This window comes from Saccopteryx bilineata, chromosome 4, assembly GCF_036850765.1.
Source record: "Saccopteryx bilineata isolate mSacBil1 chromosome 4, mSacBil1_pri_phased_curated, whole genome shotgun sequence".
Classification (NCBI taxonomy): domain Eukaryota; kingdom Metazoa; phylum Chordata; class Mammalia; order Chiroptera; family Emballonuridae; genus Saccopteryx; species Saccopteryx bilineata.
Genome location: NC_089493.1, coordinates 237,859,064 through 237,884,988, shown reverse-complemented (window position 1 = coordinate 237,884,988; position 25,925 = coordinate 237,859,064). Strand labels below are relative to the sequence as shown.

The 25,925-nt window shown below is 39.3% G+C and overlaps 1 protein-coding gene across 5 annotated transcripts in view; it reads right to left on the bottom strand.

Moving 5' to 3' along the window:
- FER (FER tyrosine kinase) overlaps nt 1–15,459 on the bottom strand; it is a 503,761-nt gene extending 488,302 nt beyond the window's left edge. For all 5 annotated transcript variants that reach the window (XM_066273970.1, XM_066273969.1, XM_066273971.1 and 2 more), the window contains exon 1: nt 15,069–15,459. The gene's annotated coding sequence lies outside the window, so the exon portion shown is untranslated. The remainder of the gene's footprint in view (nt 1–15,068) is intronic.
- Between the last annotated feature and the right edge of the window lie 10,466 nt (nt 15,460–25,925).

The following is a 25,925-nucleotide window of genomic DNA, read 5'->3' as shown; positions in this document are numbered from 1 at the left end:
CATTATGCCTCAGATAAGTGATTTTGTATCAGAGACTTCCTTGTTTGTATACGGTCTACCGGAAAGTTTTGTCCTTTTTTGGAATAAAACAAAATACAAATTTTTCTTACCGTCAATAAACTTTATTAAATAATATAATTGCCATTATTATTAATGATTTCTTGCCAGCGTGAGGATGATTTGTATATCCCATTTTAAAAAAATATTTATTTATTTATTTAGTCATTTTTGGGGGGGGAGAGAGAGAGAGAGAGAGAGAGAGAAGTGGGGGAGGAACAGAAAGCATCAACTCCCATATGTGCCTTGACTGGGCAAGCCCAGGGTTTCGAACCGCCGACCTCAGCGTTCCAGGTTGACGCTTTATCCACTGCGCCACCACAGGTCAGGCTGTATATCCCATTTTTGAAAAATGTTTTATCTTTTGATGCAAAAAATTGAACCAGTGCTTGTTTGATATCTTCTTCATTTTTGAATTTTTTGCCCTTCAAAAAATTTTGTAAGGACCAAAACAAGTGATAGTCGGAGGGTGCTAAGTCTGAGGAATATGGTGGATGCGACAGAATTTCCCAGCCTAGTTCTGCAATTTTTTGACGAGACCCCAAAGCAGCATGTGGCCTGGCATTATCATGATGCAGTATGATGTTCTTCCTATTGAACATCACCGGCCTCTTTTCTTGGACTGCCGTCTTTAAATTATCCAGTTGCTGACAATACCTCTCCAAATTGAGCTTTTCGTTTGGTTTTAAAAGCTCATAATGTATTGGTCCTCAAATGTCCCACTATATACACAACATTCTCTTATTCAGAGTCAAATTTGGTTTAGAGGTGGAAGGGCTAGGTTTTCTGGGTTCACAATATGCCCTTTTCCTTACGATGTTTTCATAGGTAATCCGCTTTTCATCCCCACTTATCATCCGGTTCAAGAAGGGCGATTTTGTTCTGAGCAAGCAGAGATGTGCATATGACGACTCGATCATCCAAATTCTTCTGACTTAATTCATGTGGCACCCATCTTGAATATTTCCACACCATTCCTATCTTCCGAATATGGTCCAAAATGGTTTGCTGAGTTGAATTAAGCCTTTCTGTGATCTCCGATGTTGTCAGAAAAGGATCTTGCTCCAACATGGTCTTAACAACATCGTCATCAATCAAAGATGGTCGCCTAGAACGTGGCTTATCAGAAAGGTCGAAATCACCTGTTTCGAATTTTTTGAACCATCTTCTGCATGTCCTATCAGAAACTGTACCTTCACCAAACACTTTCAATAAATTTCTACATGCTTCTGTAGCATTTCTTCCTTGCTGAAATTTGTAAAAATTACAGTGGCATAAATGAACTTTATCAGTAGCCATGGGTACACTACCACTTCACACATAAGACTAACGTGAATCAACTTTGTTTTAGTTAATTTGCTAAGTCAGTATGTATACATTAAGTGATAAAAATAGAGAGGCACACATGCGCCAAATAAACATGTGCTTACATGTCAAAACTTGTGATAGAAATGGATGGAACTTTCCGGTAGACCTGATATATTGGACTAAAGGTTTGGATTTCTACACTATAAAGTGGGGCAGACCGGGAGCTTGCTCTCTCGGTTCCTGCAATTAACATTAGAGAGCAGAGCAGAGAAAGGCCATGTGGAGGAGGCCAGGAGAAGCAGCAAGATGGTGGAGTGCTGAGTGAGAAGCCAGTTTGTGCAGAGTTTGTGCAGGGAGAAGGAAGGAAATGGGGAACAGAGGTGAATAAGTCTGGTGAGCTAGAAACCTTTGATTCTAGGAAACTCAGTAGCTTTTTTTTTTTTTAATTAGTTTTTAGCCAGAGAGAAAGGGAGAGAGAGAGAGAGAGGAACATCAATCTGTTCCTCTATGTGCCCTGACCGGGGATCGAACCAGCAACCTCTGCACTTCAGGCAGATGCTCTTAACCAACAGAGCTATCTGGCCAGGGCAAGTCAGTAGCTTTTTTAGCACTGAATGAGTGGGTTTTGGAACCCAGTGTGTGTTTTTACTTGCCTACTGGTGCAAGCTAGGAATAAAGATGATGGCCCACCAGTTCGTGGCTCCGTTGTTTCATTATCGTCTGTCCGAATCCAATGAGAACCTGCATGGGCCAGGCGGCTGTGATGGTGGATGTGGATACTGGCTTTACAGTGGTTTCACAGTCTCAGTACTACTGACATTTTGAACTGGGAGACTCCTTGTAGGGGGTGGGGAGCAGTCCTTTAGGATGCTATAAGGCCAGGGACCACTGTCATGGCCATGCAGGTTCACATTGGATTCAGGCAGACAGTAAAGGTACTGTGGAGCCAAAAAATAGTGGGCCATACAGTTCATTAAAGTCTAGTCATGTTGTAAGCTACCAAAAAGCTGAAAATTGATATTGATATTCTGGGAGGAAAGGTCAGGCTTTCCTATCAGGCTTCCTGTTCCATCCCTCCTTTAGGAAAGAGAGGGAGAGGAATGTAGAAGTTTCTGGCTTGCAAGAACAATAGGTCATTCAGTTTTAAATCTAAAATAAAGGTTAACCTAGAAACTTCTCTTTCAACAGGAGGCAGAATTTATATACCACCTTGATTGTAGTTCCTCCCCCTTACTGGAATCTTGAGGATAAAATACCTCTAGGCTAGTGAGGGAAGATGAACCCTGAAAGATTTGTAAACATCTTTGATTGTGTTACCTTGAGAGTCTTAATATTTCTGTGTGTAAAGCAAGTACCACGGCCACCATCACAGCTGCCTGGCCCATGCAGGTTCCCATTAGATTTGGACAGACGGTAATGAAACAATGGAGCCAAGAACTGGTGGGCCATTAGCTTTAATCCCAGCTTGTACGTGGTGGGCAAGTAAAAACACACACTGGGCTCCAAAACCTACTCATTCAGTGCTCACAAATTTACTGACTTATCCTAGTTTCCTAGAATCAAAGGTTTCTAGCTCACCAGACTTATTCACCTCTGTTCCCCATCTCCTTCCTTCTCCCTGCACAAACTGGCTTCTCACTCAACACTCCACCATCTTGGCTGCTTCTCCTGGCCTCCTCCACATGGCCTCTCTATGCTCTCCTCTCTGCTCTCTCCTCTAATGCTAATCTCAGGAACCAAGAGAGCAAGCTCCTGGTCTGCCTGACTTTATAGTGCAGAAATCAAAACCTTTAATCCAATATACAAAACAGGGAAGTCTCTGATACAAAGTCCACCCCACATCAAAAAGGGTGGGAAAGGCTTAGTCCTAAAACTAAGCCCCAGGCTACAAGGATCCTGCCTGCCCACAGCCCGCCCCCAACACACATTAATATAATTATGCCCATTCCAAGCATAAGGGCAACTAATATCATCACCTGGGAGACGGGCTTCCATGTGGGCAGCACCATCTTTAACAAAGTAAGCATAATATATTTTATCTGCCCAACAATTATATTGCCCAGGATCCACGTATCTTCTTTTTCTTTCAGTGACCCACCCACCCTGACTCTCCGTCCCTATGGCTGACCAAAGTTCCTATTCCCAGTTACAATAGTTAGAATCTGGTCCAGATCTGGCCTATCGTCATATGCTATCTCCCTCACCACAGGACCAATGATGGAAATATGACCCAGTTTTTTATTCTTTTGAGGGGAGGGGGGAAAGAAAGGGAGACAGACAGGAAGGGAGAGAGATAAGAAGCATCAACTCACAGTGTGTCACTTAGTTGTCCATTGATTGCTTCTCATATATGCTTTGATGGGGGCAGGGGGCGGAGCTCAAGCCGAGCCAGTGACCCCTTGCTCAAGCCAGCAACCTTGGGCTCAAGCCAATGACCTTGGCCTTCAAGCCAGTGACCTCAGGATCATCTTGATGATCCCACGCATAGCCACTAACCATATGCTCAAGCTGACAAACCTGTGCTTAAGCTGCATGAGCCCACACTCAAGCCTCCAACTGTGGGGTTTTGAATCTGGGACCTCAGTGTCCCAAGTCAACACTCAATCTACTGTGCCACCACTGGTCAGGTTGACCAATTTCTTAATGAGATATAATCCCATGACTAATGCTAAAATGGATAAGAAGCTCTTTAATATTGGGCTTGCTAAACTGAAAGAATGTAAGCCTGAAGCCATCAGAGGTCTACATAAAGAAGAACCACCTGACTGGACATGTCCTGAGGCCATTGTTTGAGTCTACTAAATCCATCTGTATCTAAAAAATATATACTGCTGTGTGTTCCAGTGTCCTAAACTAGTATGAATAGGGTTTTGATCTCATACAACTGAAGAAATTTAAAAATCCAATATTATTACCAGTTATCAGATGAAACTGATATCAGTTTTCAAATGGAAAAACTGAAGCCATAAAAATTATGTGCCTAAATTCATACAACTAATTACTGATGGCACAGATTCAACCCTAGGCGGGTTTGGTTCTAATATCCATGCTCCTTCCACTACATCATACACTCAGAAAAAACCTGAAACCTCTCTGTGCTTTATAATTATGTGTAACTATAAGTAAGTCCTTATATAAAGTCAGTATTCTATTCACATTTGTTGAATGACCAAAAAAGAATCATCACTTCCTGCTCTCTGTCTCATTCCTACAACTTGCCTCTTCTGAGACACAGAGCATTTCTGCATTATTTTTATAATGTAGGTTAATTCAAGGACATGTCTATTTCTTTACTATCTTACTTATCCTCTTTCAAAAACCATGATATTACTGTATATAATAGGAAGTGTCCCTAACTAACCTAAATCACTTTGATCATAAACAGCCAGTTCCAGTCACAGAATAAATCAAGATCCAAAATACAAATAGGAATCCGAATCTTGGAAAGAGGTCATCACCGAGGTCTAGCTAGTATTCTGTTATCATGAAACTCGGAAAAGGACACCTAGATTATCCTGTGAGAGACTGTTGTTTATGTTAATATTTTAAGATATTTGTAATGACTACATTCATTAACTTCTAGAAAGTAGCAGCTATTTATAAACAGTCAAATCTCTTTCAAATATTATTGTTGAGGGTGAGAGAGAAGGCAAGTAAAACAAGATTTAAGAATATAACATCCCTGCCATTTTCAATAAATCCATCTAAAAACTATGCAAATTTTGTGAGAGCTAGAACACTCAACGTTTCACAAGTCAACTTTTGTTTCCCAAAAAAGTAAGGTAGGTCAGTTCACATCCAGACCAAAGACACTGGATTCAACATTCCTTTTATTATTATTATTATTATTAGAAACAAATGGAGAAAGGGAGGGAGGAAGAAAGAGAGGGAAGGAAAAGGAGAGGGAGAGAGGGAGAGGGGGAGGGAAAGGGAAAGAGAGGGAGAGAGAAATGGAAACATTCATTTGTTGTTCCACTTAGTTGTGCATTCATTGGTTTCTTCCTTTATGTGCCCTAATCAGGGATGGAACCTGCAACCTTGGTGTTTCCGGAGGATGGAGGACAGGCTAACCAACTGAGCAACCAGCCAGGGCTCAACATTCTTTTTTTTTTTTTTTTTTTTTTTTTTACAGAGACAGAGAGTGAGTCAGATAGAGGGATAGACAGGGACAGACAGACAGGAATGGAGAGAGATGAGAAGCATCAATCATTAGTTTTTCATTGCGCACTGCAACACCTTAGTTGTTCATTGATTGCTTTCTCATATATGTCTTGACCACAGGCCTTCAGCAGACCGAGTAGCCCCTTGCTGGAGCCAGCGACCTTGAGTTCAAGCTGGTGGGCTTTTGCTCCAAACCAGATGAACCTGTGCTCAAGCTGGCGACCTTGGGGTCTCAAACCTGGGTCCTCTGCATCCCAGTCCGACGCTCTATCCACTGCACCACCGCCTGGTCAGGCTCAATATTCCTTTTATAAACTTATTCAAAAATGTCTATTTTCTGGCTAAAATCCACCACTTTCTTAGGCTTCTTTACTTTTTCTTCGCTTCTAACAGCTGGTTTTCTTTTCATAAAAATACTTTAAAGAAACAACATGTTATCACTTAACAGTATAATACAACCCCAGACAGAGAACAAGCCAAGATGTGGACACTGGGCAGTTAGCTAGGGTCATGCATATCTAGGGTCTCACTTCCAAGAACAGGAATTCATTTCAGCAAAACTGCAAATATTTCAACATGGACGTTTGGAGTCATTCCAAAATAATTAAAACTGATGTTAAATTCAGGACTGTTGATGATTTACTGTATTTAAACACTTACCACTTGTATTTATTTCAAGTTTAGCATATGAAGGACCTGAATTCAATTTCTGGGTCTCCTTGGATAAATGATGTGACCTGAAATTGGTTCCAGATCACAAGAAGAGAACATCTGCCTGGCCTGTGGGGTGCGGTGGATACAGAGTGGACCTGGAACGCTGAAGGCGCCCTCAAGTACTGCGGTTGCCTGGTCAAGGCACATACAAGAAGCAGGTACTGCAAGTTGATGCTTCCCACCACCACCACCCCAACACCCTCTCGCTCTTAAAAAATCAATAAACAAAATCTTTTTAAAAGAAGAAAGAAAACATGTACAATCTATCCAATTTACAGGGTTGGCACAAAAACAAAAATATACAAGTGAGAACTTTTAGTAGGCACTAAACAAATATTAATGCCCTTCCTCCATAACAATATCTGAATATACAAAATATACTAAAAAACTTTTACTGATGAAAGTTATTTCTACTTTCGAGGTTAAAATGTCAAAGAGGGGTAGAAAAAGTAATGTATATAAACAAATAGTTATACAAATGTAATATGTTATATATATTGGCAAGAGAAAAGCAGTCTTCTTCTTTGTAAAAAGTTCCCATTATATATTAATCTAAAGATCCATATAGTTCTCCAATATAACCCTTTAAAATAATTAGGATAGTGATCTAACTAGTTATTTTTCATTAATAATTATCTGAGACAACTGCATTGTTTAGTTCCCTTTAATCACTCTACTATTGAAAATTTACTCAATACATAGAAAGTAGAGGCCTGGCAAAGCAATGGTACTTAACCAGAATATGTAAGTTTGGATTAAGTTCAAAATGGATATAAAATGTGACAGTGACTACATATGTGTTATTAGAAAGACCACCATACTACACAAACTCTATATTGAAACAAAAAGGTGATGCTTGAAAATATTTCCTTTGCTCCTAGACAAAGTAAAATTTGTAAAAGCTTAGTGAAAGTTTAAATGATGAGTAACCTGCCTGACCAGTGGTGGCACAATAGATAAGAGCACTGACTCCAGAACGCTGAGGTCCCCAGTTCAAAACCCTGAGGTCACTAGCTTGAACGTTGTTCATCAGCTTAAACGTGGGGTTGCTGGCTTGAATGTAGGATCTCTGACAAGATCCCGAGGTTACTGGCTTGGGGAAATGGGGACTGGCTTGGCCTGAGACCATCTGGTCAAGGCACGTATGAGAAGCAATCAATGAACAACTAAAGTGAAGCAACTTTGAGTTAATGTTTCTCATTCTCCTCCCTCTCTCTCCCTTCATCCTTTCTCATTCTCTTTCTTAAAAAAATAAAAATCAATAAATGTTGATTAATTTGTATAAGTGTATATAGAAAGAATGTGATTCTGAGGAAATACAATTCAAAAGAAATTCAGGACATTGTATAAACATCTTCATGAACCAAGCAGTGGTACGGCTGCTACAATGGGTACTGACTCAATTGTTACCAAAATTGAATATTGGTAGAAGAGTCAAATGCATTTTTTTATATAATGTGAAATTAACAAGAGCCATACCAACTGATAAGAGAAATTTGGAAAATGCCCCAAGGTAGGCATTCAGAGTATAAGGGACACAAACTACAGAAGTCTCCAACTCCGAGCAGACGACATACCCAAAAGAGAACAGCAAGCATCAAGAATTAATGATCGCCTGACCAGGTGGTGGCGCAGCAGATAGTGTCGGACTGAGATGTGGAGAACCCAGGTTCGAGACCCTGAGGTCGCCAGCTTGAGCATGGGCTCATCTGGTTTGAGCAGGGCTCATCTGGTTTGAGCAAGGCTCACCAGCTTGAGACTCAAGGTCTCTGGCTCAAGCAAGGGGTCACTCGGTCTGCTGTAGCCCCCTGGTCAAGGCACATATGAGAAAGCAATCCATGAACAACTAAGGTGCCGAACAAAGAATTGATGCTTCTCATCTCTCTCCATTCCTGTCTATCTGTCCCTATCTGTCCCTCTCTCTATCTGTCTCTGTCACACACACAAAAAAAGAATTAATGATCAAGGACTAACTCTTCAACTTTGTGACAAGGCTAGAAATGGTCTTGTTCTATAAACCTAAGAACACAAGAGTCAGGAATAAGAAACTTTGCATGTATACTAATGACATGATGTAAAGCCTTCAGCCTTCATTTTGGAAGTAAAATATGGCTTAACAACTTTAATGACTCGAGTCCTATTATAAAATTGTTAAAGGTCTGAAGGGATCATTTAAATTTTTCAATTAAATGACTCTATTTTATAGAGCTAGGTATATCCTAGATCCACAAAGATTTCAAGAAATACCATTTGCTAATGTCAAGGGTCTAATGAACATTGTTTTTCTAAGTCCTTGTGTCTGATTATTATACATACTACATCCATGCGGATGGGCTATTTAGAAGCAATCTCATTCACAGTGATATAATTTTAAAGATACTTATCTGAATGAACCAATGTAAAAAGTATTTTTATACACTAAATACCTAGAATATAAATATTCTAGTATTGAGTTTCCCCTTCTCCTAAAACCATTTGTCCCAGTACAGAAATACTTTTTTGCAAATAAAATAATTTATACTACAAAACTAATTTTAATTTTTCTATAATTAGTGTTATTTTATTTACAATAAAGACCATAGTACTATTATTCAAATATTTTCATAGGAAGCTAACATTTTCTTTTTAAAATTTTTTTATTTATTAATTTAAAAGAAAGAGAGAGGAAAAAAATCAACTTGTTATTCCACTTAGTTGTGCATTCATTGGTTGCTTCTTTTATGAGCCCTGACCAGGGGTTGAACCCACAACCTTGATGTATCAGAGCAATGTGGTAACCAACTGAGCTACCCAGCCAGGGCCTGAAATATTTTTAAATGTTTGTCATCAGTTACTGTGACTTTGAAATGTAAGGCTCTTCATTATCAATTAACATAAAATTAGTCATCTTTTCTTCTATAGCACTGCAGTACTGATTTTTAAAAATGGAAAGGCATTCATTTCAGCAAAATGTGTAACTTGGGTCTCAACTGTAGTACCGTAAGGCATGTCTCCAGTATTTGTTGCTAATATTGGTTATGCACTTTTCTTTTAATAACTCACTTTCCTCAATAAATCAGAATAAATTCAAGTTTCTCCCTATAATGATGTCATTTTCAGTCACTTGTAATCTGATATGCTTTCTTGAGCAGAAGAGAGTAAAATAGAATTATAGAGAGCATGGCAGGGAACTGCACATTAGTGTATGACACACATGTAAATATCTTGTACTGGATAGGAAAAACTATTGAGAATCACTGACTTAGATGACAAAATCTTTGTTTTACTGCTGGATGAGGCAATAAGGACGATCTGGTTCAATTCCTAACACTTCACTCAGTTCAGTGCTTGTTTCACAACACCCAGTAACTATAGGCTGGTCTCTATATTTACGTTGTATGTGTTTTTAAGAATTAAAACCATATACTTATAGAATACACATTTTGAAATAGGAGTATTTATAAAATATTGCTCCTTAAAAAATAACCATACATCAGCAGGAGGCAGAAAACATTCAACTCAGAATTTCACGTAATATTACATTGGAAAATACAGTTTAAGGTTGGGTTTTTTAAAAATGATTTTAGAGAGAGAGGAAGGGAGAGAGAGAGACAGAAACAATCTATTTCTGTATATGCCCAGATGGGGATTGAACCAGCAATTTCTGTGCATCGATAACCAATTGAGCTGTTGGGCCAGGGAGAGTTTAATTTTTAAACAGATTAAATAAATGTGGTTTAAGGTGGAGAGGAAGACTGGAGACTTAATAAAGTAATATTTAGTTTTTCTGTATCACTTTTAAGCAAATATTAGTGATTTAAATGAAAGAAATTTTGGGAAAGCATCCAAAAATAGATGATAATCTAAGGTGAAAAAAATAATTCAGGAATTCAGACAAACTAAACATATTTTGAGATAAAAAGCATTTAAATTTCTGACTATCCCTACTGAGACAGAGTAACTGAAGAATTATAAAAGAACAGCTAATCAGGGATATTTCTAATTATTTGCTCTGCCTATACAAGTACAAATATCATTTAAGTAAATTCAGTGTAATAATTTCATAAGTCTAAAATTTAAGAACTTTTAGGATGGTAGGCTAAACACAGGAGAGAGAAAATTAAACTATAATGTAAGGAAGTAACAAAATATGGAAGTTGAGGACTTCCTAAATTCAGGCATTTTACCTACATTGTCTCATTTCTTCTTCATAATAACCTTGTGAGGCAACTTAATCATCCTCATTTTACAGATAAGGAAACTGGTTTAAAGAGATTAAATAACTTGCCTGCCTGGCCAGTGGTAGCACAGTGGATAGAGCATCAACTCTGGGACACTGAGGTCGCAGGTTCAAAACCCTGAGGTCACCAGCTGATATGAAGTCTCATCTGGCTTGAGCACAGGGTTGCAGGCTTGAGTACTGTATAGGATCACTGAAATGATCCAATGGTTGCTGACTTGAGGTCAAGGTCACCGGCTTGAGCAAGAGGTCACTAGCTCAGATGGAGCACCCCAGTCAAGGCACATATGAGAAAACAATCAAGGCCTGACCTATGGTGGCGCAGTGGATAAAGCGTTGACCTGGAAATGCTGAGGTCGCCGGTTCGAAACCCTGGGCTTGCCTGGTCAAGGCACATATGGGAGTTGATGCTTCCAGCTCCTCTCTCTCTTCTCTCTATCATTCTCTGTCTGTCTCTCCCTCTCCTCTCTAAAATGAATAAATTAAAAAAAAAATGACTACATTAAAAAAAATCAATTAACAACTAAAGTTAGGCCACTGTAAGTAAATGTTTCTCATCTCTCTCTCCCTCTCAAAATAGGTAAATAAATAACAACAAAACCCCACAGAAGAAATTCCTGACTTCCGAAAGAAACTCAGATTATCTGGCTCCAAAGGAAAATGACTCTTCTTTCACTACATGATGTGACCTAGCAAAAAACACCTAAACTAAAATTGTCTTTTAATTAAAACCTTCTAAAGGAGGAAACAATGTCAAGCTTATAGTAAGTGGTGATGATATATGGACTAAAAATTAATTATTCTTTCATAAATATAGATGAATGTTTAAGAAATAATTACAAATCATGCATGACATTAAATTTTAAAAAGCTGAACATGTAATATCCCAAAAGTGAAGAAATCTAAAAATATTTGTAAAGACACTAAAATAAACTTCACCTTACCTAGATATTTTTAATTACAAAGAAAAAACTTGAAAAGCCCCATGCTCTGTCAGCCATAAAGCAATTTCATATGGGTATCTAGGATTATATTTGTACTTATGAACTAAAAAAAAGTAGATCATTGCTTGGGTCTGATCCTTTCGTTCTGATTCTAATATGTATGTCCTCTATTCTTCTCCATTTTTCTTCCAGATCTTGGAGTCTTCTTCTAATTTAGGGTAACTGAATCTCAAGTTCAAGAATTCCTGCAAGTTTAGCCTGACCAGATGGTGGAACAGTGGATAAACTGTTGACCTGGGATGCTGGGGACCCAGGTTCAAAACCCCAAGGTAGCTGGTTTGCGTGCAGCCTCATCCAGCTTGAGTGCGGGCTTACCAGCGTGAAGCATATGGTCACTGGCTTGAGCTGGGGATCCTAGACATGATCCCAGGGTCACTGGGTTGAGCAAGGGGTCATTGGCTCAGCTGGAGCCCCCCCTCAAAGATAGTATGAGAAGCAATCAATGAAAAACTAAAGTGACACCACTACAAATTAATGCTTCTCATCTCTCTCCCTTCCTGTTTCTGCCTCTCTGACTCTCTCTCTCACTAAAAAAATAAAAAATAAAAAATAAAAAAACTCCTACAAATTTAGATGCAAGTGCAGATACACTGCAATGAAAACCATAAAACTGCAATAATTAGTAGAGAGTTACAGAAAAAACAAAAGTTTCATTTATTTTCCAAAGCATTAACTATTGTGGACTTATTGGTGACATTTCTTCTCTATAGTTTCACTGAATTGATATTAAGACATTTAACTTTTACCATAAAAATTAAAAAGGAAGAAGAAAAGGAAAGAGAGAGGGAGGCAGTGGGGGGGGAAACCTACAGCTTTGATTAAAAAACATCTAAACATCTTATTCTTTTCAAAGTTCCAAAACTATGATTTTCTCATTCCCTTTAATCTCTCAGTGATGTGGACAATTAACCATACATAAGCATGCCATAGACAAATGAGATGTGAAAAATTAATGAGTTAATCCAAAGATCTATAAATTCTGAGACATAGCTCTTAATTACAACATTTAAGAAGTTAGTTATAAAAAAATGAGGTAAGTATGAAAAAGAGATAACAGGATAAACTAAAACTGAAAACCAGGATTCAAATACTTAAGAGTGCAGAAACTTCCTAAGTATGGAAAAATTACAAATACAATAAACGTATATGTAAACTAGTAGCCATTTCTTATTCTATTATAAACTGAAGTTCTGTAACAAAATATCCATGAAACAACACCCAACAAAGTTTTGAGCCCTATCAAAATTTAAATCTAAGTAATTACTTCATTTTCCATGAAATAGTTCTTTTAAAAGTTCACATTTGTAAGCTTTCTTTTTCCATTTCAAGAATACATTCTATTTCCAAAACAACATATTTAGATTGATCCTATTTATTAAGTTACCAATACATTGCATAATTGGTAGTCCCTTGGACCTGTCTTCAAAAAAAAGATGCTTATTTAAAAATCAAGTACAAAACTAGAATCTATTAACACAGGAGTCAGATTTTAAGACAAAACTTTTATTTGTATAACAACTTCATTAGATTTTCATTCTTTTTCTGATTACCAAAATGCAATTTACTCACCTGGGCCTTGATTGGCAAAGACAATGACTTCTGACTTATAAGATTGCTTTATAATAAGTCTCATGGAATTAAATTGTTATAGGTTTTATAAACACTACCTGCATCCACAAATAGAAATAGCATCTTACAATATTTTGATATGATACATATTCATGTGGCTTTTCCAACTTGATCATTTGTTTCGTTATTATGTATCAAATGTCTTTAAAATGTTATTGCTGTGCAAATAGTTGGGTACTGACCAACGCAAATTTTCTGCATTGTTTGAATTTTTTCATCTTGAAATAGTGGAGGAAAGAAAATGGCAAATTTGACCAGAGTTATAGTTACCTAACAGTTGAAGATGATCTGACTGTGATTTTCCTAGCAAAAGCCTGTTTGGACTGTTTCTTCCAAACTACTGATATCAACCTTTGAAGTAGTGCAGAAGCTGCATTAACTGAACCCTAAATAATTTTCCATGGGATTTGTTTAATGCTGCCAACCATCAGTGCAGAAGAGAAATCTTCACAAAGGTCTTTCACTAAGAAAACAAAAAATGTTTCCACATTCATGGAAGAAAAGAGGAAATGTTTCCACCTGTGTCCGTGTACTCACTAAATATTCCTAATATCTTTGGAAACACAGTTCCCTTGGTTTAAGAATACAAGCAGAAAAGTGTTCCTGGATTACAAAAGATAGACTCAGCCTTCCTTTGCACTGACTGACAAACTTGTGGCTCTTCATAAATATGTTTTTCTTAATACCATATAGGTATACCAGGAGTACAACACTGCACTAGTGATATAACTATTTTGCAATAGTTTAAAAAAAAAAAAAATCCTGTTCCCATTCTATAGGTTGAAAAGCATTTTCTAGTCTATAATCACTAAAATAGTTTTGGGTCTAGTCTTATTGATTTTTACATTGTACTTTTATATGCAGTGATTCCATTAGAGAAATTTTTTACTCTCTTAAAAGAGAAAAATGGTATACTACCTCGTTAGAGCAGGCGACGTCCAAGTGTCAGAGAGAACGCTATGGTTGCATGAAGCTTCTTACTAATTAAAAAGATTGACGCTTCTTTTCAACAGTAAGGCGAATGAAAACCAAAGGCTACAAGCCTTAATAAGTTTTTGGATTTGAGATTGCACAGCATTAGATAACATCACAAATATACAAAGTAAAAAGCAACAACTTGACAGTTACCGCCTTCATTTGTGCATGACGTACCCAGCCTGGCAGTACCAATCCAAACTCAAAACAGTGCGTTTAACAAAGTTGATACTAAGGGCAGAAAGCTGACCCAAAGGTGCCTCCCCACAACCTAAGCCCTACATGGCAAGGAGAGAACAGAGCAGACACTACCCGGCTGCACTAGCTTCACACTTAATAGTTCTCTGTGGACTGTCTCTTCGGCGTCGCCCTGGCCCAGACAGGACCAGGGATGGAAGGTAAGGGGGAGAGCGGGAGGTAAGGAGGCAGACGGACGAAGAGCAGGGGTCGCGCCTTGGGGGTCACGGGAGACCGCAGGGCCCCAGCGCGAGAAGGGATTGCGAGCATCCAAGGGTTCGGGGTGGGCCGCGCCGGCAGGGGAGCACGCCGAGAGAAGGGGTGCGGGTGTGATGGGCGGTGCCTCCGGCCCCCACCGCCCCACACCCCGCAGCCCCTAGACCCGGCGACGGGGCGGGGCCGCGGCGCCCGCCTCAGCCCCTCCGCGCCGGCACCCGCCCCCTCCCCAGCCTCCTGTCCCGGGCTGCTGGGAGGGGCAGGCGTCGCCGGAGCGGGTGGGCAGCCCGGCCCCAAACCCGAAGCAGGAATGCTCCGCCGCGGGCGGAGGACGGGCGGGAGACCCCGCAGCCTGGGGCAGGAGGGGGGGGCTGAGGGCGGAGGAAGAGCGCTCGGCGCAGCCGCCGCAGTTAGGCTGAGTCCCCGGCACCCCTCTGCGGGCAGGGAGCGTAGCCCCGGTTCTCCGCCGGCCTTCCCTCCTCTTCCCCCCTCCCCCGGCGTTGCCCCGGGCAACAGCGCCCGCCGTCGGCGGTGCGAAACTCACTTACCTAGAACCTGACAACCAGGAGCCCCTCAGACAGGGGAGCCAGTCGCCACCCCGCGTCACGGGGGCCGGCACAACCAATGGGCGCAGCTGTCACGAGCATCTACGGCCAATCCAGCTGCACTCCGGTCTCCGTGCACCCTCGAGGCCTCAGCCAATGGACACGAGCGGAAGGCGGCGCTGCCGGCCGGCCCCAACCCCCTCCTCCACCAGCTCCCAGGAGGCGGGGCGCGGCCGATTGGCCCGGGCCCCGGAGGGTGGGTGGGACTCGGGCTCCGGGCCGGGTGGGCGCGCGCGGACCGGGGCAGTGGGCGCGGCCAGGGGAGGCGTGAAGCTGCGGCCGCCGCCTTCTGGGCCGCTAGCCCGCTCCGGTGGGGCCCCGAGGTCCTCCTGCTTGCGTTGCGCTCTGCGTCCCTGGAGCCCGCTCCTCCCTAGCGGGCATCCAGCGCTGCCGGGAGGGAGTAGGGCGGGATGCGCCAGAGGCGGACCGCAGCGTCACAGGAAACTTTGGGAGACTCGGCGGGCCGCGACCAGCCGGGAAGTGGCCGGGTCGGGTGTGATAAGCTGGGGCCGCCTGGAAGGGACTACCCGCGGGTCCGCGGCCGGAAAGGAATTCGGAGGGTGGGGGCGGAGGCGTGATTAAAATGTTAAGTGTGCCCGCGGGGTGCTGAGTGATCCCGGGAGCTGAAATCTCCGGGAAGAGAAGCTGCTTTGGAGACGCGGACCCCCGATCCTTAAATACGCATATTTCACCTTCCGAATCAGTCCTGTGAGTGGTCCTGATAATCAAGTTCTTACCTTCCTGAGCCTACAATGCGTGAAGAACCCAGCTTGGTCCTTCACCAAAAGAATTTAGTGGAAAAGGAGTAATGTGAGTTAAACAAAGATAACTAGGTGATCTGTAACAGTAAGATAGTTATTAGTCACCATTCAAGGGTGTGTTCCTGTAGCCGATTTTTTAGAACATTGTATCACGTATTTTGGTTGAACCACATTCTTTGCCTGGAGCAAATCTAACTTCAACCAACCCCACCCATCTCCTCCCTACACCTCTTTAAAACTTTAACGTGGGAGCCAGAGGGGTGGGGTGAATATTTTTTCTAAACAGGGCTGTTCATTTGGCCATAGTGAAAGCCCTACACATAGAAAAACATAAATTTTACATTGGACTTCTTTTGCCTACTGTTTAAAAGAACCCTAAATACTTCGTAAAGAAAAATCAAATTTTGAAATAAGAGACTTAATTCTCCCCATTGAAGATGGAGGAGGAGATTTCCATTCTCAGATCATTTACCTCACAAAAGCTGAAATTGTTGAGCACTTTCTCATATCTCTGAAGTGAAGATTAATCTTTTTGATGACTAGATAGGTCTTTAATCAGTACTTAGATTTACTTCCTAGGAATGTTGTTCTCAAGAACCTGAGAGCTCTATCTTTGAAATGCAAACATTAAGAGAGATAGCACCCATGAATACAGGTGGGGTGTGTGTGTGTGTGTGTGTGTGTGTGTGTGTGTGTGTGTGTATACACACAGTGGAATATTATTAAGCCTTAAAAAAAGAAATCTTGCCATTTACAACAGCGATAGTGGAACTTGAAGTCATAATGCTAAATGATATAAATCAAACGAAAATACAAATACCATATGATCTCACTTATATGTGGAATTTTTTTTAAAAGTTTACAGATACAAAGAAGAGATTGGTGGCTTCTAAAAGTAGAGGTTGAAATGGGTGAAGGTGGTCAAAAGAACTACAGACTCCCAAGTATAAAATAAATAGTCATGAGGATATAATGTACATCATGGTGACTGTATTACATGTTTTAAAGTTGCTAGGAGTAAATCTGGAGTCCTTACCAAAACTTAAAAAAATTGTAACCTGTATGCCGACCAACGTTAATTAGAGTCACTGTGGTGATCATTTCACAATAAATACGAATATCAAATCATTATGCTGTATGCCTGAGACTAATGTTGTATGTTGTTTATACTTCCATAAGAGAGAGAGATAGCACCCTTATCTACCAATTTCCAATGGTAGAGTAGAAGCCTAACTTCACTGGGCAAATTGCTCCAAGTTGCAAAACTACCTTCTATCATAAAGATATGAGAAGTTTGTTTTTTCCTGTGAATAAGCTATTTAACACAGAGATAGTCATCTCAGTTACCAAATAAAGTTAAGATGCATAATGTGTCCAAATGGTTGTTATCGAGGACTCATTATTATTGAGGACTTATTTAAAACATGTAATAGGTTGAATCTGCTTGGCTATAAAAGGGTGAGATTACTACTTTCTGTCTCTGCAATCACTTTGCTGGTTGCCTATAATGCACATCACATTCTGATTTAATGCTTATTCAGTAGTAAAATGTTTTATTTCTCCACTACCTTTGTGGCGAGGATTTCTGGATTGGGAAAAGATATTCATTTTATTTCCCCATCAATACTTATTCCCAAAATATTAAGACTACAAAGTTAAGGAAAGTAATCACTTTAAGTTTTTAATTTGTTTTTGAAAATGATCTCACATTAGGTGATAACACTGAACTTCAAATACATTTTAATAAAGTCAAAATGATAATAAAGTTAATGTTTGTGATGTATTTTGTAGTGACTATTAACTGCACAGATTAAGCCTATGTGGAAAAAAACTCAAAATAGACAAAACTTTAATTTTCTATACTATTAAATTTTGTGGTGTATGGCATGTTAGTATGAATGAAATCAATGAATGTTTGTGCATTACATGGTTAGATAAAGCCAAAATACAACTTTAGGGGTTGATTCACCAATACATATTTCCAAGAAACAGGATTTTCTACTCTTGTACAAGGGAATATAAATCTAAAAAGATGTAGTTGATGAATTAGTTATTATATATTCCAGAAAGTAGTTTTAAATTAAAATCTGATATAGAACTGTTTGATCTACATTGTATATGTGTTTTAAGGAACTCAAATCTCTGAAAACAGTAAGAATCTTTCTAGTTCTTCAGTTCTTTCATTTCTCACCTATTCATTCAAAAAACTTAAAACTGTACACCAAACACTGCTAAGAAATGCTATTTTAAATGAATGTACTTGAATGCATGAATGTGAAATGAGTGTGGCAAAATCTATGGAACAACTTTGAAACTGATAAAAAACAATTATAGCAAACCCAGTTTAAATTTTTCCCTGTTATAATCACTTTGCATGCAACACATTGAACAAGCATTTTCTTTCACCTGATTTCAAATACACTGCAATTTCCTTACATCTTATAAATGTTGGGAAGATATGAAAGAATAATGGAAAATAATTTCCTGTCTAGATGATCCATGGTCTTCATAAAATACTAGCCACCCCCACAGGGCCTGAAAAGATATTATTTCAGTTGACATTGTTAGCATAGGATTTAAGAAATTTATCTTCTATCATTAAAATGTAGATCTCTATCAGGTACTATCATAGCTTTTGAAATGCCACAGTACTGCCTAGCTATAAATAAATACAGAGTCCTTGCTATTTATTTCATTTTCCCAAACACCAATTTTTGTTTGTTGTAACAGCATTACTTACCTGGACAAATGAATACAATAATGTGGATATCAAACTTTAGACAATTAGTACAAAATGATTTCTAAAATTCTTCCTTTTCCCTCTCTTCATCACCCTCACCTCCCCATTTTCCTGTTTAATAGTTTCTCATAATAGGCTTCAAGAGAAATCCTGGCTGTGTGCCATCTAATTCATACCATAACTATCCTTCCCTTTTTTCTCCGTTATTTTATTTTCTCCCCTTTTTCTTTCATCTATATTTCTTCTCTTTTCCTGCTTTCCTCCAATTCCAACTCTCTGCTATCTCTAATCCACAATTCATACCCAACTCCTAGAATGTAGATAGTGGGGAGGCATGCAGTTTGGAAATCAGACCTATCTTTATTCTTTATTCCACATGCTGCAGAGTCTGTTTTCCGTGCATATAAATATCCTTGATTTTGAAACTTGTTCTCATGAATGAATGCTTTCCACCAGAGATGTGAAATTTTCTTTAGGACTTTTTTTTTTTTGTCTTTCCAAATTACAAACTTCAAAATAGCTACATGGTTTCTTTTATTGTACAAATCTATATAAGGAAAATAAAAGAGAAGGTGAAGTAGAGTTGAAGGAGGAAGACTTCTATTCTGCCTTCAAACTAGATAGCAAATCCATTAACATCATCTCACAAGCATCCCTCCCGTCAAGAGGTCGGCTGTCCTAGCACTCCAGCACTGGTTCCCCTGCTTCCCTGACCTGCTTGCCACTGAGAAATACTAACTCCAACATTCACAATCAAGACATACTCTCTTCAAAATGCCCCTGGCAAAGTCGGCCTTTTCTCAGAATGTACCTGTCCTTTCCCTCATTCCCTTATTCCTGGCTCATCAAAGATAACTGTCAAATGTGTGCCAGTGGGACAGTGCTGGAGTAATGATTTCCACATGTGGGTTAATTCACTAGTATCGGAATCACCCGAGCAACTTTACAGAAGTACCTGCTCCTAGAAAGACAAGTACCATATGATTTCACTTATATGTCAAATCTAAAGAACAAAATAAACAAAATAGAAACAGACTTAGAGATACAGACAACAAACTGACAATAGACAGAGGGAAGAGAATTGGGGGCTAGGTGAAAAAGTCAAAGGTATTAAGAAGTACCAATTGGTAGTTATGGAACAGTCACAGATATGTACATTACAGCATGGAGAGTCTAGTCAGCAATGTCATAATAACTACGTATGGGGTCAGGTGAGTACTGGAGGTATTGGGGGACCACTTTATGAGGTACATGTTTGGCCCCTGTGCTCTGCATTTGAAACTAATACAGAATGATATTGAGTATAGACTGTAGTTGGAATTTTATTTTTATTCTTAGAAAAAAAAATAAGTTAAAATTAAAACATTTAAAAAGAAATACATACACCTAGATTTACCCACCAAAGATTCTTACTTGGCAGGTCTGAGTTCAGAAAAATATGTTTGGAATGAGACCAGTGAATCTGGTCAACATAGTGGACTGAACACTTATCTCTGGTCCTTCCCCAAACTCCTTGGCATAGCATAAATACAGATCCAGATCACCAGGAACCTAAGGCCCAGAGATCTTGGAGGACATAGGTGAGAAGAGAGGCTGAAAATAACAGAATTGGTTGACAGTCTTTATCAGGAGTAGGTAAATCCTCAGATCACTTCCCAACTAAGCAGTTGGGTAATACGCTGCCCTAACTGAATCCAGAGACAATAAGATTTACTCTCTGCAAAGAGTAAACTAGACAAACTCTGGTCTGGAAGATGCCAGGATTGGCTGAGTATAGGAGTGAAGTGTCTGATTGTATACCAGAGTAAAAGGAATAAGTGAAAATCAGCCAATGAAACTTTCTCCCCCACTGGACTCTCATAATGACCATTTCCAAGGTTTGTATCCTGCAGAGAGGATATTGGAAAATTCTAGGGGAAGTGATTTACTCAAGGAAAAATACTTTTATGGATACAGGGTATACAGTGTCATCCCCTGCCCTAATCACATCAAGAATGCAGTCTGCCAGTCTAGTTTCCAGTGCTGCAGGTAGCTTCTCTCACTGTTAACATACATGGACATCTGGGAATAACCACATTTTTTCTTTTTTCTTTTTTTTCATTATTATTATTATTATTTTACAGGGACAGAGAGAGTCAAAGAGAGGGATAGATAGCGACAGACAGACAGGAACAGAGAGAGATGAGAACTATCTATCATCAGTTTTTCATTGAGACTCCTTAGTTCCTTGATTGTTTTCTCATATGTGCCTTGACCGTGGACCTTCAGAAGACTGCGAAACCCCTTGCTCGAGCCAGCAACCTTGGGTCCAAGCTGATGAACTTTTTTTGGCTCAAGCCAGATGAGCCCGCGCTCAAACTGGCGACCTCGGAGTCTCATACCTGTGTCCTCCGCATCTCAGTCCAATGCTCTATCCACTGCGCCACCGACTGGTCAGGCAATAATAACCACATTTTTGAGGAAACCCACAGTCATAAAAATCAGATACCAAACAAAAAAATTGGGAGTAGGGGGTGTTGAATGTAACCAAAGCAAAGCAAATAAAATTTAAGAACTATGAGTAATATCTTAAAAGAAACTATGAATGAAAACTGTTTATGAAAGGATGCTGTTTTTTAAAGAAATATTCAAAGGAAAAAAAAAGTGAGCTTTTGGCAATTAAAAAATAAATTTTAAGGATGACTGGGCAGTGGCGCAGTGGATAGAGCATCAGACTGGGATGCGAAAGACCCATTTTCGAGACCCCCGAGGTTGCCAACATGAGTGAGGACTCATCTGGTTTGAGCAAAAGCTCACCAGCTTGAGCCCAAGGTCACTGGCTCCAGCAAGGGGTTACTCGGTCTGCTGAAGGCCCGTGGTCAAGGCACGTATGAGAAAGCTATCTCTGACCTGTGGTGGCGCAGTGGATAAAAGTGTCGACCTGGCATGCTGAGGTCATGGGTTTGAGAAAGCTATCAATGAACAACTAAGGTGTTGCAATGCGCAACAAAAAACTAATGATTGATGCTTCTCATCTCTCCATTCCTGTCTGTCTGTCCCTGTCTGTCCCTCTCTCTGACACTCTCTCTGTCTGCAAATAAATAAATAAGTAAGTAAGTAAGTAAGTAAATTTTAAAATTCAACCACAGTCTGGCCTGTGGTTGTGCAATAGATAGAGCATGGACCTGGAATGCTGAATTCGCTGGTTCAAAACCCTGGCTTTGCCCAGTCAAGGCACATGACAAGCAACCAATGAACAACCAAAGTGAGGCAACTATGAGATGATACTTCTTGCTTTCTCCTCTCTCTCTGTAAAATCAAAGAATAAAATCTTTAAAAAATAAGATTCAATAACAGATGATAAAATGAAGTTCAGAAGTCCCAAAAGAACAACAAAAAGACAAACAGTTAAAAATATATATATGAAGATGAAGATAATTTAGGACCAGTGTGGAGATTATTCATCTAACCTGAGAAGTTCCAAAAAGAGAACAGGAGGTTGTTGGGGAGGCCTGGAATCATCATAAAAAGCCATTTTCCCAGAAATGAAAGAAGTACGTTTTCAGATTGAAATGGATCTAGTGAGTGCCTTGAAAGATTGAAAAAGACACAGAAAGGCACTTAATTCTAAAATATCAGAAAAGCATAGGTGAAGAAAATCCCCTGAGTGCTTTTGGTAGAATAACAGACTGCGTACAAAAAATCAGGCGTAATAGTAGAGACTGATAGTGAACTTTTCAGCAATGAGACTGGAAGCGAGAATAAAATAGAGAAATAACTATATTTTCTGAAGGGAAGATTATTTACAATCTAGAATCCCCTATAACTCACCCAACCAATCAATCAAGTCTAAGAGCAAAATAAAGGTGTTCTCAGACATGCAAGATTTCAAACAGTTGTTTTTTTTTCCTGTGGAACCTTTCTTCACTCAGGAAGGTACTTGAAGGTGTTTTCTACAAAAGTCAGATGAAGATATGGATCAACACTGGAGAAAAGAAAAGAGGTTACCCAGGGTGATGGTGAAGGAAACCACTAGCATAACGACTATATGACAGGACTAACATGTCGTTAATACAAAGTGAGGCAGGAGAACGGAGGTCTCCAGAACTGACATCTTTAAAAAAGTGGGGGCAGAGAGTGTTAGATTACCAATGTATTTCACTACAGGAAGACATGTATTAGAGTTATAACACAATTTGGAGATAACTTAAGAGTAGGCATATATGAGAAAAAGCAAATTAAAAATGAAGCAGTTATTACCTACAAGAAAAAATAATATTAAAAAACCTTACATTTAAAAATGTAATCATAGTGTACATGTGACCTAGCCTGAAAAACAATTATATATGCCTGACCTGTGGTGACATAGTGTATAAAGTGACAACCTGGAATGCTGAGGCTACTGTTCTGAAGCCCCAGGTTTGCCAGGTCAAGTCACATACAAGAAGCTACTTCAACTTGATGCTTCTCACCCTCCTCCCCACACACACACCTGCCTTTCTCTCTCTCTCAAAAATTAATTAAAACTGAAATCATAAAAATAATGACATAATCATCCTACTCTAAGCACTTAATACTGAGTTAACCAAAAAGTACAGTACTGTATTTCCTGTAATATTGCAGGAATAGGGTGAGGGAAACTCTTGAGTGAAAGGAATGTGAGAGAGCTAAATCTTCTTCCATAGTAGGAAGTCAGCAGATAATTTCCAATACTGAAAAATCAAGGAATGGTATTGTAAGCATGCTTCATGATAGGAAGGATAAACATCAGTGTTTAGAGTTCTACTATGGAGCTTGTAATGAGAACTGAAAAGTAACAATGATTAGGGCTGGGGGCTTCTTTATGTTATAAATCTTGGGGTGTCATTCCACTTGTATTGCTTTGATTTTTTTAAAAATCTGCAGGTGAGTGTTGCATAGGCAGCTTTGAGAACTGCTGGGATGTAAAACAAGACAAGGAACACCTGTCACCATCACTGCAGATAGCATACGTGCTTATAGGGATAATGCCAGATAATAATGCTCTATCTTTGCTTTCTCCTTGTATGGTTCTTCAGTCAGTTAATATTTGCTGTTGAGTACCTATTATGTGCCAAGCACTGTGACAGGCTCTGAGAATACAACAGGGAGCTTAAGGGACAGAGCTCCTCCCTTGAAGTCAAGTGGGAGATACAAACAAATAAGAAAACAAATCAACAGACCATCATAGATTGTGATAAATGCCAGGAAGAAAATGAAAAAAAAAAAATGATGTAAGAGAATAAAAAGACCTGGAAAGAATCAACCCAAGATTCAGGTGTTAGCTTCACAATTACATGGTGTGAACTTCAGCAAATCCTGTAACTCTCTGAGCTTCCAATTTTGTATCTGTTCATTGCAGAAAATAACTGTAACCTCACTGGTTCTTAGGAAGATTGAGATGGAGTAAATTAATGAACTTACAATTTATGACTTCCTATTCAGATATGCGTGTTTTTCCCCCCTTAGGGGAGTCCTTATTAATTCTTAATTTGTTTCTTGCCTGCTTTCCACGGGTTCTATGGTACACATTGTCAACAGATTAAAACCATTTTCATGTTCCCACATTCAAAAGCTTTGGCTCAGAACAGTGATTTTCAACCTTTTTCATCCCATGGCACACGTAAATTACTAAAATTCTGTGGCACACCAAAAAATATATTTTTTGCCAATCTGACAAAAATAAAAGTAGGTATAATTTTGATTCATTCATTCACACCAGATGGCTATTGTTGTATTGTATTTTTTTATACAGTCTAGGGCAGAGATCGGGAACCTTTTTGGCTGAGAGAGCCATGAACGCCACATATTTTAAAATGTAATTCTGTGAGAGCCATACAACGACCCGTGTATGTTACACATTATCCAATAAAAATTTGGTGTTGTCCCGGAGGATAGCTGTGATTGGCTCCAGCCAGCCACAACCATGGACATGAGCGGTAGGAAATGAATGGATTGTAATACATGAGAATGTTTTATATATATATTTTTTTAGGTTTTATTTATTCATTTTTAGAGAGGAGAGAGAGATAGAAGTGGGAGAGGAGTAGGAAGCATCAACTCCTATACACGCCTTGACAAGAGAAGCCCAGGGTTTTGAACTGGTTGTTACAGATCTGTTTTATATTTTTAACATTATTACTTTTTTTTATTAAAGATTTGCGAGCCAGATGCAGCCATCAAAAGAGCCACATCTGGCTCACGAGCCATAGGTTCCCGACCCCTGGTCTAAGGGAAAAGAGGTCAGTACTGCTAAGTAGTCAGGTTTTAGCATATTTTAAAAATTCTTGTGGCATACTGGTTGAAAATCGCTGGCTTAGAGGTAAGTCTAGTTTTGTAACCTTGGTTTCAGGACCCTTTATAAATCTACAATTTAACCATCCAGACTTCTCTCCTACCTCATTGTCATGTCTCACCATTCCTCTCTGGCAATAGAATATCTTATGCCTCCATATGTAGCTTAATTTATTTTTATTTTATACACAGGAAAATTCACTCTTTTTGGTGTACAATTTTGACCAGTGCATAACCACATACTCACAGCCACTCTCAAGATGTTTGGAACAGTCCTAAATGTCCCCCTGCCCAAACACACACACACACACACACACACACACACACACACCTCCTTATTACCCTTTTGTAGTCAACCGTAACTGTACTCAAGCCCTAAAATGTTATAAAAAGTCATACTGTATATAGCATTTTGAGTCTAACTTCTTTCACTTAGCATAATACATTTGAGATTCATCTGTTATTGAGTGTGTTAGTCGTTTCTTCTATTTTATTGCTGTATAGTATTTCATTATCCATTTCTCAGTTGAGGGACATTTGTTTTTCCCCAGTTTTTAGGAATTATAAATAGATACTACAAACATTCACATACAGATTTATTACATGAATATAAATTTTCATTTCACTTGGGCAAATACTTAGGGGTGAGATCACTGTGGTAACTTTAGAAGAAACTGCCAAAATTTTCCCAAAATGGCTGCACCAGTAATGTATGACAGTTTCAATTTCTCTTTATTCTAACACTTGGTATTGTCTGGTGTTTTTCTGGGGGAAGGAGATTGGTGGACTTGTTTGTTTTGTCATTCTGATTGGTGGTTTTAGTTTACATTCCCTAAGGACTACTAATGTGGAGCATCTTTTCATTTGCTTATTTGCCATTCATTTATCTTCTTTGATGAAATATCTGGTCAAAGCTTCTCATTTTAAAAATTAGTTTATTGTTTTGAAAAAGAAAGAACAAAGCTGAAGGACTCTTATCATCTGATTTTAAGATTTATTATACCTGAC